The sequence below is a fragment of the Salvelinus fontinalis genome, chromosome 4 (genome assembly GCF_029448725.1).
Source record: "Salvelinus fontinalis isolate EN_2023a chromosome 4, ASM2944872v1, whole genome shotgun sequence".
Lineage (NCBI taxonomy): Eukaryota > Metazoa > Chordata > Actinopteri > Salmoniformes > Salmonidae > Salvelinus > Salvelinus fontinalis.
In genome coordinates, this window is record NC_074668.1 from 17,643,709 (window position 1) to 17,659,670 (window position 15,962).

A 15,962-nucleotide genomic window follows, 5' to 3' on the forward strand; every position below is an offset into this window, starting at 1 on the left:
TTGGTGGAGGAGGAATAAGGGTCTGGGGCTGTTTTTCATGGTTCGGGCGAGGCCCCTTAGTTCCAGTGTAGGAAAATCTTAATGCATACAATGAGATTCTAGATGATTCTGTGCTTCCAACCTTGTGGCAACCATTTGGGGAAGTCCCTTTCCTGTTTCAGCATGACAATGCCCCTGTGCACAAAGCGAGGTCCATACAACAATGGTTTGTCGAGATCGGTTAATGTTCCAGCAGAAAGCCTTCCCAGAAAAGTGAAGGCTGTTATAGCAGCAAAGGCGGGACCACCTCCATATTAATGCCCATGATTTTAGAATGAGATGTTCAACGAGCAGTTGTCCACATACTTTTGGTCTTGTAATGTATGTCACAGACAGGTGCACCACCCTGGGCTCTGCATTATAAACCCCTACCTGTCCACCATGGGCTCTGAATTATAAACCCCTACCTGTTCACTATGGACTCTGCATTATAAACCCCTACCTGTCCACCATGGGCTCTGAATTATAAACCTCTACCTGTTCACCCTGGGCTCTGCATTATAAACCTCTACCTGTCCACCCTGGGCTCTGCATTATAAACCTCTACCTGTCCACCCTGGGCTCTGCATTATAAACCTCTACCTGTCCACCCTGGGCTCGGCATTATAAACCCCTACCTGTCCACCCTGGGTTCTGCATTATAAACCCCTACCTGTCCACCCTGGGCTCTGCATTATAAACCTCTACCTGTCCACCCTGGGCTCTGCATTATAAACCTCTACCTGTCCACCCTGGGCTCTGCATTATAAACCTCTACCTGTCCACCCTGGGCTCTGCATTATAAACCCCTACCTGTCCACCCTGGTTTCTGCATTATAAACCTCTACCTGTTCACCATGGGCTCTGCATTATAAACATCTACCTGTCCACCCTGGGCTCTGCATTATAAACCTCTACCTGTTCACCATGGGCTCTGCATTATAAACCTCTACCTGTCCACCCTGGGCTCTGAATTATAAACCTCTACCTGTCCACCCTGGGCTCTGCATTATAAACCCCTACCTGTCCACCCTGGGCTTTGCATTATAAACCTCTACCTGTCCACCCTGGGCTCTGCATTATAAACCCCTACCTGTCCACCCTGGGCTCTGCATTATAAACCCCTACCTGTCCACCCTGGGCTCTGCATTATAAACCTCTACCTGTCCACCCTGGGCTCTGCATTAAACATCTACCTGGCCTGACTGAGAGCCACAAGGGAGCAAGGCTTCGAGACACACACACACACACACACACACACACACACACACACACACACACACACACACACACAGAGGGTGCTTCCAGACACCTGCGTGCTTGTGCTTTTGTATCCCTCCCTGCTCTCTCTGCTGCAACTTCTAATGTGTTTATCCAATTCATTTTTTTTATTTTTTTTTATATCTTTTGCTTTTCCCAAGTAATTTTTCTCCCCTGCCGCCTGGCGTGAGATATTAGGGTATGTGTAAAATAAATGATGTCTATAGCTGTAGGGTAGCTCTGGCTCCCCCGGAACTACCTACGTCCAAGGAACATTAAACATCAGATCCTCGTTTAACGAATAAATAACTATTCATTTGAATGGCTTTGTGCGCTGGACTTCTGTGCATATTTTACCAGCCCAAGGAGAGGGCCCATTAGGGACTTAATATAGAATAAATGGCCAGGGGCGTCAGTGGACGCGCGACTCAGCAGCATCATGGTGAGTTACTAATGATCTGCGGGGGCTCCAAATGAATCCGTTATATGCAGTATGTATATATTTATATATTATTTTTTAATTGTGTTTGAGAAGAACAAAACGCTAAGCACATCATTTAGGTTTGCCTTAAATGCTTTTCAAAAAAAAAAAAAATTAGATTCAATTAGCCCGTAATGGAGTGCGTGTGTGCGTGCGTGTTCTCTAGTGTGTGTGTGTGTGTGTGTGTGTGATTTATCTTTGTGGGTGTGGTGGGTAAAGAGAGAGGAATTGGAGATTTTTACTCGTGCTGTAGAAGCGATTTGTAGCACTGATTGTCTTGTTAGCACAAGAATAAGCCCCTGAGTGTGTTGGGTGTAAGTACTTATGTGGATAGATACATCAGTCTGGACAAATATACATCAGTCTGCCTGTACTGATGCAGTATGGATAGAAGAGAGTGAGGAGGAGGGACTAGAAAGACTGATATCAATCCATAAGGAAGACCGTTACAATCCAACGTCACTGTCTGGTGGATCAACATTATGAATCAATTATTTCCATGATTCAGACATCTGTACACCTGTCACTGTTTCTGTCTGTAGAACTGTACCAGTGGATCAGTAGGCCACACTGTATCAGGATATTTCCATATAATCTGATGCTAAACTATAAAAAATGATCAACGGCAACTCTATTGATATGCAACCAGGAAAACCTGGTTCAGTCTGCTTTCCAACAAACACTGGGGGATTAATTAACCTTTCAGCAGGACAATAACATAAAACACAAGGCCAAATCTACACTGTAGTTGCTTACCAAGAAGACAGTGAGTGTTCCTGAGTGGCCGAGTTACAGTTTAGACTATAATCTACTTGAAAATCTTTGGCAAGACCTGAAAATATTTGTCTAGGAATGATTTAACACAAATTTGACAGAACTTGAAGACTTTTGAAAAGAGTAATGTACAAATGTTGCACAATCCAGGTGTGGAAAGCTTTTAGAGACTTACCCAGAAAGACTCACAGCTGTAACCACTGCCAAAGGTGCTTCTACAAAGTATTGACACGAGGGTGTGTAAATTAGATATTTCTGTATTCATTTTCAGTCAATTGGCAAAACATTCTAAAAACATGTCTTTGCTTTGTTATTATATGGTATTGTGTGTAGATGGGGGCACATATATATATATTTTTAATCCATTTTGAATTCAGGCTGTAACACGTCAACATTTGGAATAGTAAGGGGTATGAATACTTTATGAAGGCACTGTATGTATGGGGTTAGTGTATAGTTAGTGGAAATGTTGTTGACAGTTAGTTGAACATCTGCAGAACTTCTACAAACCATCTATTTGGGACTATCCAAATAAAGTGTTAGTGTGTGTGTCTGTGTTGCTGTGACTAGATGTTTGTCTCTGTGCATGTAGTATCTGTGCTCCTCTGACTCGGTTTAAGCAAAGCGAGATAAACAGCCGTAAGTGCATCTAACTTTCACAAAAACACATTTTCCAAAATGGGAGCATTTATTTATTATTTAGCAAATTTACTTGTTGGTAAAACAAAGCGATTTCTTCAACTCATCAAAGTGATTGAGCCATCTGGAGCACTCTCTCTCTCTTTTCTCTTTATCTCTGCAGTAATGAAGTTACTTGTACAAATTACATTTCGGTTTAGAAACCTACCTCAAACCCCATTCAACATCTCCGTTCCAAGTTTCGTACAGTAGAAAGTGCCTACACTTTCCTTCTTTACACAAATACCACCAAAAAGTATCTTCCAGCATCCTACAAGTAATACTTAAAAAGATTTTTGGGGGGACATTTTAACCCAATCTTAATAATTATCTTATCTCCAAGAGGAGCCACATAGTTTTTCATTGTCAATAACGTATTTATATTTCATTGGGTTAAAATTGTAAAAGAATATTCCCAAACAGAATGAATGGAATGCTGTCAAATGTTAGGAGATGCAGGGTCTTGGTGTTTTCTGCTAAGCTAACGGCATGCCTGGTAATTAGCATTTCGTTGAAGTGTTGGTTGGTGTCGGCGTGCTGAGGAGTTGATGAACTGTAGGAGACATAGAAGCCTGGAGCCACGTGCATAGAGACGTTACCATATTCATGAGCGTGAGTTTGTGTGAGGTGGGTGGTGGGGGGGGGGGGGGGGGGGGGGGGGGGGCGGGGGTTCTATGTCTGTGTGTGCCAGAGTTAGAGATGTTTTTATGCCTGTTTTTCTTTTGTCGTTGTTTTACCTGCCATTTTAGCTAGATGCAAAGACTGTTTACAATGTTTGTGTGTCTGAGCATGCAAGTGTGTTTGTGTCTCATCATTGTGTTTGTCTGTGTTAGAGGGTATGTTCATTTTGTTTATTCGTCTCTGAGCCTTCCTTTTTATTTATTTGTGCCAGGACAGTTTTACCCAGCACCCCTTGCAAATAATGATCTGTGCTAATTATGGGCCTGCAGTCACAGCGCTCCAAATGCTTTTCTGTTGAGACTGTTGAGACGGATAGCAGGTGCAGGGCGGCCCTCCCAGGGACTAAGATTAAAGAGTGGGGCTCCCCCCTAATGTCGGAACCCATAATCAAATCTCGTGGTAGCTAACTACTGCTTGACAGTCTGTCACGAGAGATTACATGAAGCCTGACCAGGACACCAGTCATATCCATCTTTGAAAAGACCAAAGAAGTGTGGTGAATTTCGTAAGCATCCCATGGCTTCTTTAGAGATTTGATATGGCCAATGGCTATACTTTTAGTTTTTGTATGTTTCCATGTTGCTCACTGGACTCATCCTGTCATTGTTTGGGACATATCCCTCCCTTTGAGTTGGTTTGGGCAAAAAGATCAATGGTAGGTAAGTAAGCAAAAAAACAATGCATTGATAGATTCTAGCCCCAAATCTCTTACCATGTTGTTGGGTGAATCAAGCACATGGGCAGAATATCCAAATTACATTTGTGCGTATGTTGTGTGACAAACTTTTACCTCCTCCACCTCCTCCCCTTACCGCCCCTTACCCCCATCCAGTCTGTCTCCCAAAGTTCCACAGAGTTGTGCACGGAGCGGATGGTCAGCTCGCTCCTTGCCACTCCATTTGCAGTAGCTGTACTGCTGTGATCACAGACAGAGGTATAAATCAAACCTAGCTTGATGGATTCATCAGGGCGCCGAAACGATCGCCTCAGAAGAGCGCCGGAGCTCTCTGAGCATCGTGTTTTTGACAGAAAGGGTATGCAAAGAGCCTAAATGGATGAATGGTTGATTAATTCTTTGCCTGAGATGTTGTCGACAGCAGGAAATGTGTTTTTGCTTTGACTGTGTTTGCATGGGAATTTGCGCGCGGGTGTGAGTTATGGAGCACCAGTTTATACCTAAGGCTATTATTCTGCATAATGACGGCAGGTTGGAGGAGACACTAAAGACTCACTACCTGTGGAGCAAACACAACTAGGGGGAGGGGGGGAAGAAGGGGAGGGGAGAGAGAGAGGAAGGAGAGCGAGAGAGAGAGAGAGAGAGAGAGAAGGGAAGGGAGAGAGGAAGAAGAAAGAAGGGAGAGAGGGGAGGGAGAGTGAAAAAAGGAAGAGTGAGAAGGGGGATAAATAGAATAGAGCAGGGGTGTCAAAGTCAAATGGACGGAGGGCCAAATAAAAAATTTAGCTACAAGCCGAGGGCCGGACTGTTCGAATGTTCATTGAAAAAATTTTAAATGACGCATATAGTCTAGTGAACCTAATTGAACCTACTGAAAACCTAACAAATATATTCCAATATGATCAGATAAATAAAGCAATATTTTCTTATGGCTCTGTCAGTAATCTTTAATTTTCAACAGACACAAAAGACAAATTTCCTTTATATAAAAATCCCCATAACATGAACATTAAATGAAAGAAACCGGTATTCAAGGCACCATCAGTAGCCTATATTTTCTATTTTAGCAAAAGTGGGCTAAATTTACTAAAAGTGGGCTAAACAATAATAGCAATTTTCTATCATCCACTCAACTGAAATATTTTTAAAATATAATTGGATTGAAATACAATAAAATAAAGTGCAAAAATCTATTAATCAAAAACAACACTTTGTTTAAGGAGAAGTAACATGCAGTGAAAACAAATATTAAACTTTAACTTTTAAACTTGAACTGAGTAAAAACTCTAAATATGTGATTGCACAGTAATGTTCACTTGTTTGAGGTTGAGGGTGATACTTGGTGGTGTCCCATCTTTTCCACAAGTTCATCAATGTTCGGGGTAAGGCTCTGAGCTGAGGAAATCCTCAGAATTGAGTGGAGGTGTTCAGCAGTAAGTCGACTTCTGTGTGATGTTTTGTTCAGGTTCATCAAAGAAAACAGTTGTTCACACAGGTATGTGCTGCCAAACATAGACAACGTTTGAGCAGCCTGGATGCGCAGCTGGGGCATTGTGTCGGGGAGGAAACGGGCGAACTCCGCAGCACCCACTGCCGCATATTTTGCCCTCAGTGCATCATTGCATTGGAGGTCAATCAACTCCATTTGGAGGTTTGGTGGTGAGCTTTCCACGTCAACAGCAAATGGGTTACCGAGCAGTTCCAACCTGCTTTTTTGTGCTTCAAAGTCAGCAAATCGGCGTCGAAAGTCAGCGGCAAGCATACCTATTTTATCAGCCAACTGTGCGCTCGGGAACGCACTGGTAGAGAGCTTCTCTTTCATGGTCTGGCAGCTGGGAAAGTGGCTCAAATTTTCTTTCCGCATCTGCGTCTCCCACAGAGTCAGTTTGGTTTTAAATGCCTTCACTGTACTGTACATATCAGAGATGACATGATCCCGACCCTGCAGCTGCAAGTTCATTGCATTCAGATGACTCGTAATGTCACACAGAAAAGCCATTTCACACAGAAACATTTCGTCTCGGAGTTGTGTTGTGTCTTTCCCTTTGCTGTCCAAGAACAGACAAATCTCCTCACGAAGCTCGAAACATCTTTGAAGCACCTTTCCCTGGCTTAGCCATCGCACCTCTGTGTGATAAGGCAAATCACCATGCTCCGTTTCTAACTCCGTCAGAAATGCCTTGAACTGGCGGTGATTCAAACCTTTGGCTCTGATAAAGTTAACTGTGCGCGTGATGATGCTCATTACATGCTCCATTTTCAAGGCTTTACCGCACAACGCTTCCTGGTGTATGATACAATGATAAGCTGTCAGCTCACCTGTCGCGTTTTCCTCTTGCATCTTTTCCCGTATCTTCGCCACCAGTCCGCTCCTGTGTCCACACATCGCAGGTGCTCCGTCGGTTGTCAAACCCACGAGTTTTTCCCAAGGCAGCTCCATCTCATTTACACATCTTGACACCTCTTCATACAAATCATGCCCCGTAGTTGTGCCATGCATAGGACGTAAAGCCAAAAACTCCTCTGTCACGCTTAGGCTGGAGTCCACTCCGCGGATGAAAATTGACAACTGGGCAATGTCAGAAATGTCGGTGCTCTCATCCACAGCCAAGGAATATGCAATGAAATCTTTTCCCTTTTTCACAAGCTGCTCTTTTAGATTGATGGACAACTGGTCTACTCTCTCGGCAATGGTGTTTCTGCTCAGACTCACATTTAAAAAGAGTTGCCTTTTTTCTGGGCAAACTTCGTCACAAACTTTAATCATGCAGTTTTTGATGAAATCCCCCTCCGTAAATGGCCAGGCTGATTTAGCGATCTCTTCTGCCAAAATAAAACTGGCCTTGACAGCAGCCTGGCCTTGTGATTTGGCTTTTTTGAACAGAGCCTGTCGAGATTTGAGGCCTCGTTTTAATTCCTCTGCCTTTTGTAGCCTTTGTTCCATGTCCATATTCTTGTTTTTGTCCGCGTGTTTCGTTTCATAATGTCGTCTCAGATTATACTCTTTCAGTCCCGCCACACTTTCTCCACACAGAAGACACACATGTTTTCCAGCTACCTCCGTGAACATATACTCCGACTCCCACCTTGTTTGAAACCCCCGGTTCTCAGTGTCCACCTTCCGTTTTGCCATTTTTGATGGGTATCTGAAAGTTAATTTTACTGTGATGCTGACGACTGCTGTGCCAATAAATATTGAAATGAAGCAGCCTACTGCTCGGTGCGTCACCGTTGCATTGTGGGAAATGTAGTATTGGTGCGTGTAAAAGATCTGCGGGCTGCCGGCTTGCTGCGGTCTGCGGGCCGGTTCTAATAATAAATCAAGATCATCCCAGGGGCCGTAAAAAACCTTCTCGCGGGCCGGATGTGGCCCGCGGGCCTTGACTCTGACATATGTGGAATAGAGCATAGATAGACAGAAGCATAGAGACAGGCAGACTGAGATTAATAGAGGAAGGGAGCGAGTAAAACATGAAGCAACAAAGTATCGAGAGAGAAAGAAAGGCATCACCTGTGTATGGCTTTACCTCCCATGTTCATCTCATTAATCTAGTTATATTGACCAAAATGTATATTATTTCCAGTCATTTATTATGAAACTGATGTGTACGTTCCTTGGCCTACACATCACGGACAAACTGAAATGGTCCACCCACACAGACGGAGTGGTGAAGAAGGCGCAACAGCGCATCTTCAACCTCAGGAGGCTGAAGAAATTTGGCCTGTCACCTAAAATACTCACAAACTTTTACAGAAGAACAATCGAGAGCATCCTGTTGGGCTGTATCACCGCCTGGTACGGCAACTGCATAGCCCTCAACTGCAAGGCTCTCCAGAGGGTGGTGCGGTCTGCACAACGCATCACCGGGGGCAAACTACCTGCCCTCCAGGACACCTACAGCACCCAATGTCACAGGAAGGCCAAAAAGATCATCAAGGACAACAACCACCCGAGCCACTGCCTGTTCACCCCGCTATCATTCAGAAGGTGATGTCAGTACAGGTGCATCAAAGCTGGGACCGAGAGACTGAAAAACAGCTTCTATCTCAAGGCCATCAGACTGTTAATCAGCCATCACTAACATAGAGAGGCTGCTGCCAACATACAGACTCAAATCTCTGGCCACTTTAATAAATGGACTTAATAAAGGTATCACTAGTCACTTTAAATAATGCCACTTTAATAATGTTTACATATCCTACATTACTCATACTGTATTCTATACCATTTACTGCATCTTGCCTATGCCGCATTGCTATCGCTCATCCATATATTTATATGTACATCTTCTCATTCATCCCTTTACATTTGTGTGTATAAGGTAGTTGTTGTGAATTTGTTAGATTACTTGTTATTTATTACTGCGTTGTCGGAACTAGAAGCACAAGCATTTCGCTACACTGACATTAACATCTGCTAACCATGTGTATGTGACCAATACAATTTGATTTGATTTGGGATACCTAGTCAGTTGTACAACTGAATGCGTTCAACTGAAATGCATCTTCCGCATTTAACCCGACACCTCTGAATCAGAGACGTGTGGGGGGCTGCCATAATCGACATCCACGTCTTCGGCGCCCAGGGAACAGTGGGTTAACTGCCTTGCTCAGGGGCACAACAACAAATTTTACCTTGTCAGCTCAGGGATTCGAGCCAGCAACCTTTACAGTATTCCAGTACATTTGTAAAGACTTACATAGATTTATATCTTATTCCAGTGCGTTTGTATAGACTTACATTGTTAGATTCTCTACATGAGAGATACAAAACCATGGGGTGGCTTAAGGAGAGGAACGTGACAGGCTCAGTTTGAATGGGTGGAATGACTGGGGAGGGGGGAGTGGATCTTCGTGGAGGAAAAACTCTTTAGAAATAACTCCGACGTAGATAGAGTGTTTTAAAGCTTACATCCGGTTTGGAGCGAGCGGTCGCATTTGCATTCGCTCTGCAGGTAGTATAAATTTTCATTTCATTTTCATTACATTTCATTATAGTACAACGGTTTAATTTGTCTAACCTTAGCAATTTCTTCTTAGCTAGCTACTTAGCCGTCTGTGTATAAAAGATAATTGCGTAATTATCGTATTCCGTCGTCTATCGTAGTCCACACTGCTATCTGCCCAGCAGCTAGCAAACGTCCACCGTCTACCGAATAGTAGTATAAACTTTTCATTACATTTCATTATAGTACAACGGTCTGATTTTCATTTTCACTACAGTACAACGGTTTGATTTGTTTGATCTTAGCTAGCTACATAGCCGTCTTTGCATCAAACATAATTGTGTAGTTATTGAGGTTCGCCAGCCAGCTATTTTCGCCCTAACGTAACGCAACGTAGCCAAACACTGCTAGCTAGCCAGCTTGCCACCGAATAGCAGCATTGTAGAAACGAGTGCATTACAACGGAACGACTTGATCAGTGTAGTGTTGGCTGACTACACAGTTGTCTTTGCTATCTTTGACTTGTATTTGTTCGATCTTAGCTAGCTACTTAGCTGGCTACATAGCCGTCTTTGTATCGGTGATAATTGTGTAGTTATCAAGGTTCGCTGAGGTTCGCTAGCCAGGTATTCTCGCCCTAACGTAACGTAGTCAACCCTGCTAGCTAGCCAGCTAGCCACCGATTAGCAGCACTGTAGAAACGATTACATTACAACGGAACGACTTGACTTGTGTAGTGTTAGCTAGCTACATAGTTTTCTTTGCTATCTTCTTATCTAAGATAATTGTGTAGCTTTGAGTAATTATCGGTTAGCTAGCCAGCTATTTTTCGCCTGCCGCGCTGCCGTCCTCCTACCTAGCCAACACTGCTAGCTAGCCAACTTCTACCGAATAGCAGCACTGTAGAAACTTACATTACAACGGAACGACTTGATTAGCGTAGTGTTAGCTAGTTGTCTTTCCTGTCCTTGTATCCATGATAATTGTGTAGTTTAGAGAAATTTAGTGAAATTGTCGAGGTTACCTAGCCAGCTTCACTTTCAACAACGTAGCCACTGCTAGCCAGGCTACTTCACCAGCCAGCAGTACTATATCATTTTAGTCAATAAGATCTTGTATTTTATTCTTATTTTTTTGCAACGTAAGCTTAACTTTCTGAACATTCGAGACGTGTAGCCCACTTGTCATTCTAATCTCCTTTGCATTAGCGTAGCCTCTTCTGTAGCCTGTCAACCATGTGTCTGTCTATCCCTGTTCTCTCCTCTCTGCACAGACCATACAAACGCTTCACACCGCGTGGCCGCGCCCACCCTAACCTGGTGGTCCCAGCCCGCACGACCCACGTGGAGTTCCAGGTCTCCGGTAGCCTCTGGAACTGCCGATCTGCGGCCAACAAGGCAGAGCTCATCTCAGCCTATGCGTCCCTCCAGTCCCTCGACTTCCTGGCACTGACGGAAACATGGCTCACCACAGATAACACTGCTACTCCTACTGCTCTCTCTTCGTCTGCCCACGTGTTCTCGCACACCCCGAGACCTTCTGGTCAGCGGGGTGGTGGCACCGGGATCCTCATCTCTCCCAAGTGGTCATTCTCTCTTTCTCCCCTTACCCATCTGTCTATCGCCTCCTTTGAATTCCATGCTGTCACAGTTACCAGCCCTTTCAAGCTTAACATCCTTATCATTTATCGCCCTCCAGGTTCCCTTGGAGAGTTCATCAATGAGCTTGATGCCTTGATAAGCTCCTTTCCTGAGGACGGCTCACCTCTCACAGTTCTGGGTGACTTTAACCTCCCCATGTCTACCTTTGACTCATTCCTCTCTGCCTCCTTCTTTCCACTCCTCTCCTCTTTTGACCTCACCCTCTCACCTTCCCCCCCTACTCACAAGGCTGGCAATACGCTTGACCTCATCTTTACTAGATGCTGTTCTTCCACTAACCTCATTGCAACTCCCCTCCAAGTCTCCGACCACTACCTTGTATCCTTCTCCCTCTCGCTCTCATCCAACACTTCCCACACTGCCCCTACTCGGATGGTATCGCGCCGTCCCAACCTCCGCTCTCTCTCCCCCGCTACTCTCTCCTCTTCCATCCTATCATCTCTTCCCTCTGCCCAAACCTTCTCCAACCTATCTCCTGATTCTGCCTCCTCAACCCTCCTCTCCTCCCTTTCTGCATCCTTTGACTCTCTATGTCCCCTATCCTCCAGGCCGGCTCGGTCCTCCCCTCCCGCTCCGTGGCTCGACGACTCATTGCGAGCTCACAGAACAGGGCTCCGGGCAGCCGAGCGGAAATGGAGGAAAACTCGCCTCCCTGCGGACCTGGCATCCTTTCACTCCCTCCTCTCTACATTTTCCTCTTCTGTCTCTGCTGCTAAAGCCACTTTCTACCACTCTAAATTCCAAGCATCTGCCTCTAACCCTAGGAAGCTCTTTGCCACCTTCTCCTCCCTCCTGAATCCTCCTCCCCCTCCCCCCCCCCTCCTCCCTCTCTGCAGACGACTTCGTCAACCATTTTGAAAAGAAGGTCGACGACATCCGATCCTCGTTCGCTAAGTCAAACGACACCGCTGGTTCTGCTCACACTGCCCAACCCTGTGCTTTGACCTCTTTCTCCCCTCTCTCTCCAGATGAAATCTCGCGTCTTGTGACGGCCGGCCGCCCAACAACCTGCCCGCTTGACCCTATCCCCTCCTCTCTTCTCCAGACCATTTCCGGAGACCTTCTACCTTACCTCACCTCGCTCATCAACTCATCCTTGACCGCTGGCTACGTCCCTTCCGTCTTCAAGAGAGCGAGAGTTGCACCCCTTCTGAAAAAACCTACACTCGATCCCTCCGATGTCAACAACTACAGACCAGTATCCCTTCTTTCTTTTCTCTCCAAAACTCTTGAACGTGCCGTCCTTGGCCAGCTCTCCTGCTATCTCTCTCAGAATGACCTTCTTGATCCAAATCAGTCAGGTTTCAAGACTAGTCACTCAACTGAGACTGCTCTTCTCTGTATCACGGAGGCGCTCCGCACTGCTAAAGCTAACTCTCTCTCCTCTGCTCTCATCCTTCTAGACCTATCGGCTGCCTTCGATACTGTGAACCATCAGATCCTCCTCTCCACCCTCTCCGAGTTGGGCATCTCCGGCGCGGCCCACGCTTGGATTGCGTCCTACCTGACAGGTCGCTCCTACCAGGTGGCGTGGCGAGAATCTGTCTCCTCACCACGCGCTCTCACCACTGGTGTCCCCCAGGGCTCTGTTCTAGGCCCTCTCCTATTCTCGCTATACACCAAGTCACTTGGCTCTGTCATAACCTCACATGGTCTCTCCTATCATTGCTATGCAGACGACACACAATTAATCTTCTCCTTTCCCCCTTCTGATGATCAGGTGGCGAATCGCATCTCTGCATGTCTGGCAGACATATCAGTGTGGATGACGGATCACCACCTCAAGCTGAACCTCGGCAAGACGGAGCTGCTCTTCCTCCCGGGGAAGGACTGTCCGTTCCATGATCTCGCCATCACGGTTGACAACTCCATTGTGTCCTCCTCCCAGAGCGCTAAGAACCTTGGCGTGATCCTGGACAACACCCTGTCGTTCTCCACCAACATCAAGGCGGTGGCCCGTTCCTGTAGGTTCATGCTCTACAACATCCGCAGAGTACGACCCTGCCTCACACAGGAAGCGGCGCAGGTCCTAATCCAGGCACTCGTCATCTCCCGTCTGGATTACTGCAACTCGCTGCTGGCTGGGCTCCCTGCCTGTGCCATTAAACCCCTACAACTCATCCAGAACGCCGCAGCCCGTCTGGTGTTCAACCTTCCCAAGTTCTCTCACGTCACCCCGCTCCTCCGCTCTCTCCACTGGCTTCCAGTTGAAGCTCGCATCCGCTACAAGACCATGGTGCTTGCCTACGGAGCTGTGAGGGGAACGGCACCTCAGTACCTTCAGGCTCTGATCAGGCCCTACACCCAAACAAGGGCACTGCGTTCATCCACCTCTGGCCTGCTCGCCTCCCTACCACTGAGGAAGTACAGTTCCCGCTCAGCCCAGTCAAAACTGTTCGCTGCTCTGGCCCCCCAATGGTGGAACAAACTCCCTCACGACGCCAGGACAGCGGAGTCAATCACCACCTTCCGGAGACACCTGAAACCCCACCTCTTCAAGGAATACCTAGGATAAAGCAATCCTTCTGCCCCCCCCCCCCCCCCCTTTAAAAGATCTGATGCACTATTGTAAAGTGGCTGTTCCACCGGATGCCATAAGGTGAATGCACCAATTTGTAAGTCGCTCTGGATAAGAGCGTCTGCTAAATGACTTAAATGTAAATGTAAATGTTAAAGTTTAGAAGATGGGTTCTGTGCTTTTAGGCAATGTGAAAGAGAGGCCATGGTTGGTATCATGAGGTTAGTAAATTAAATTGTAGCTGATGATTTGGGGATGTTGGGGGGTGAGGATGGGGGGATGTGGCTTGTAATTTACTCGCATTACAAACAAATGGCAGACACTGTGGCTCTGCGTGTCATCTTATTTGCGCTTTACTTTCTCTGTGTTTTCCAGCTTGTGTGTGCGTGCGTGGGGGGGTCAAGGTTTGTGCACATCACTGTTTGTATAATTGTATTCATGAGTCGACATATTATATACATTGTGTGAATATGTGTGTTTTTAACAAGGCTTTAGAGGCCTCATAGCACTCATCAGGATATCGCTGGTGAAAAGTGACTGTGTCGCCGGGGTGACAGTTGTGTGTGAGCAGATTGATGGGGCTCTCCCTGACAGCAGCCATATTGTGCAGGAGGAGAGTTGAGCGAGAAGCCGTGCGGCCCTCATCCACGTAGGTTAATATGAACTCAGCCTAGGCAACAACATGCTCTACAACATCCATCCATCCCTTATCCCTTCTACTGGACCTTCACACACCACACAGGCACGGATCACACAACTCACAATGCACTCCGCATACACACGCACACATACTCAGGTGTGTCGTACGCACCTACACAGACATAGCACATGGCATATAGCCTGGAATGGTGTAAAACAAGGTTGCAGAGATGCAAAGAGACAGGAGTGATTGAAAATTCCTGAGACATAGTATGTCAACCTCTTATAGATATCCACTGTTGCCTCTGCACATGTGCAGTAGCTATTCACTTCCTATACTTCGTTACAATAGCTCATAAACTGCTTCCTGTCCCAGGACACATTATACCAGTCTTAATGCCATAATTTTCCTTTATTGATCTGGAAACGCCAGGGGAGGAGACTGGGAGAAGTTTCTTTACCCATATCTTTCATGCAATTACAATGTACTTGTACACACAGTACTTATTTAAACAAGATTTGTTAATTTTCTAAGTCTATTCATTTCATGTTATCTTTTTGTTTATATTTGATATAAAGTTGTGTTTTAATGTGTTGACAATTTCCCTGTATTATTCTAAGTTATAATGACATATAGGTTTCTTTAAAAAATGAAGGGTGTTATTTAAAAGCATACAAGTATGTTAACTTGTGGGCCATTGAAAAAACAAACAACCATCATACAACAAACGTAGTGATTCATTTCGCTATTTGTTTTAAAATGTAACACTTACACACTTTTTTCATGAACATTGTCTTGCAAATTAGGGATGCCACAACATCATTGTTAATCATTGAAGAGAGAAATAATCTAGATGGAAAAAAACAAGCTCCCTTGACAAACAAATCCATTAATTAATGCAACTTTCTCTCCATCAATCAATGGAGCTGTCAGAGAATTACCATAATCTTGGAATGTTGGATGTGTTAAGAGCAAACAGTTAATTTCCAAACGATAAATCATCAAATGTCTCTTTACCCCTCTCTGTGCCCTGACAGCGTCGTCTCTCATCAAAATAGACAAAGACATTCTTTAAAAACACTTTTGACTCGATACAAACAATTTGACCGGGGACCAAAAAGTTTTTATATCTTGTTTAAGTGGAGTTTTTTAAGTGGCACAAAAAGGTTTAGATAAAGAATTTATGAATATTAAAGGGATAGCTCACCCAAATTACACATTTGTTTCCTTACCCTGTAAGCAGTGTATGAACAAGGTATAACCTCAATACATGCTTTGGTTTAGTTTCAATGGCACTATTTCCAAATACTAACGTTTTAGCATTTGTGGCACAAATCCCATGGAAGTCATGGTACCTACAGTACCAGTCAAAGGTTTGGACACACCTATTAACTTCAGGGTTTTTCTTTATATTTACGATTTTGTACGTTGTAGACTAATAGTGAAGACATCAAACGTATGAAATAACACATGGAATCAGGAAGTAACCAAAAAAGTGTTAAACAAATAAAAATATATATTTAGATTTTAGATTCTTCAAAGTAGCCACTCTTTGCCTTGATGACAGCTTTGCACACTCTTGGCATTCTCTCAACCAGCTTCATGAGGTAGTCACCTGGAACGCATTTC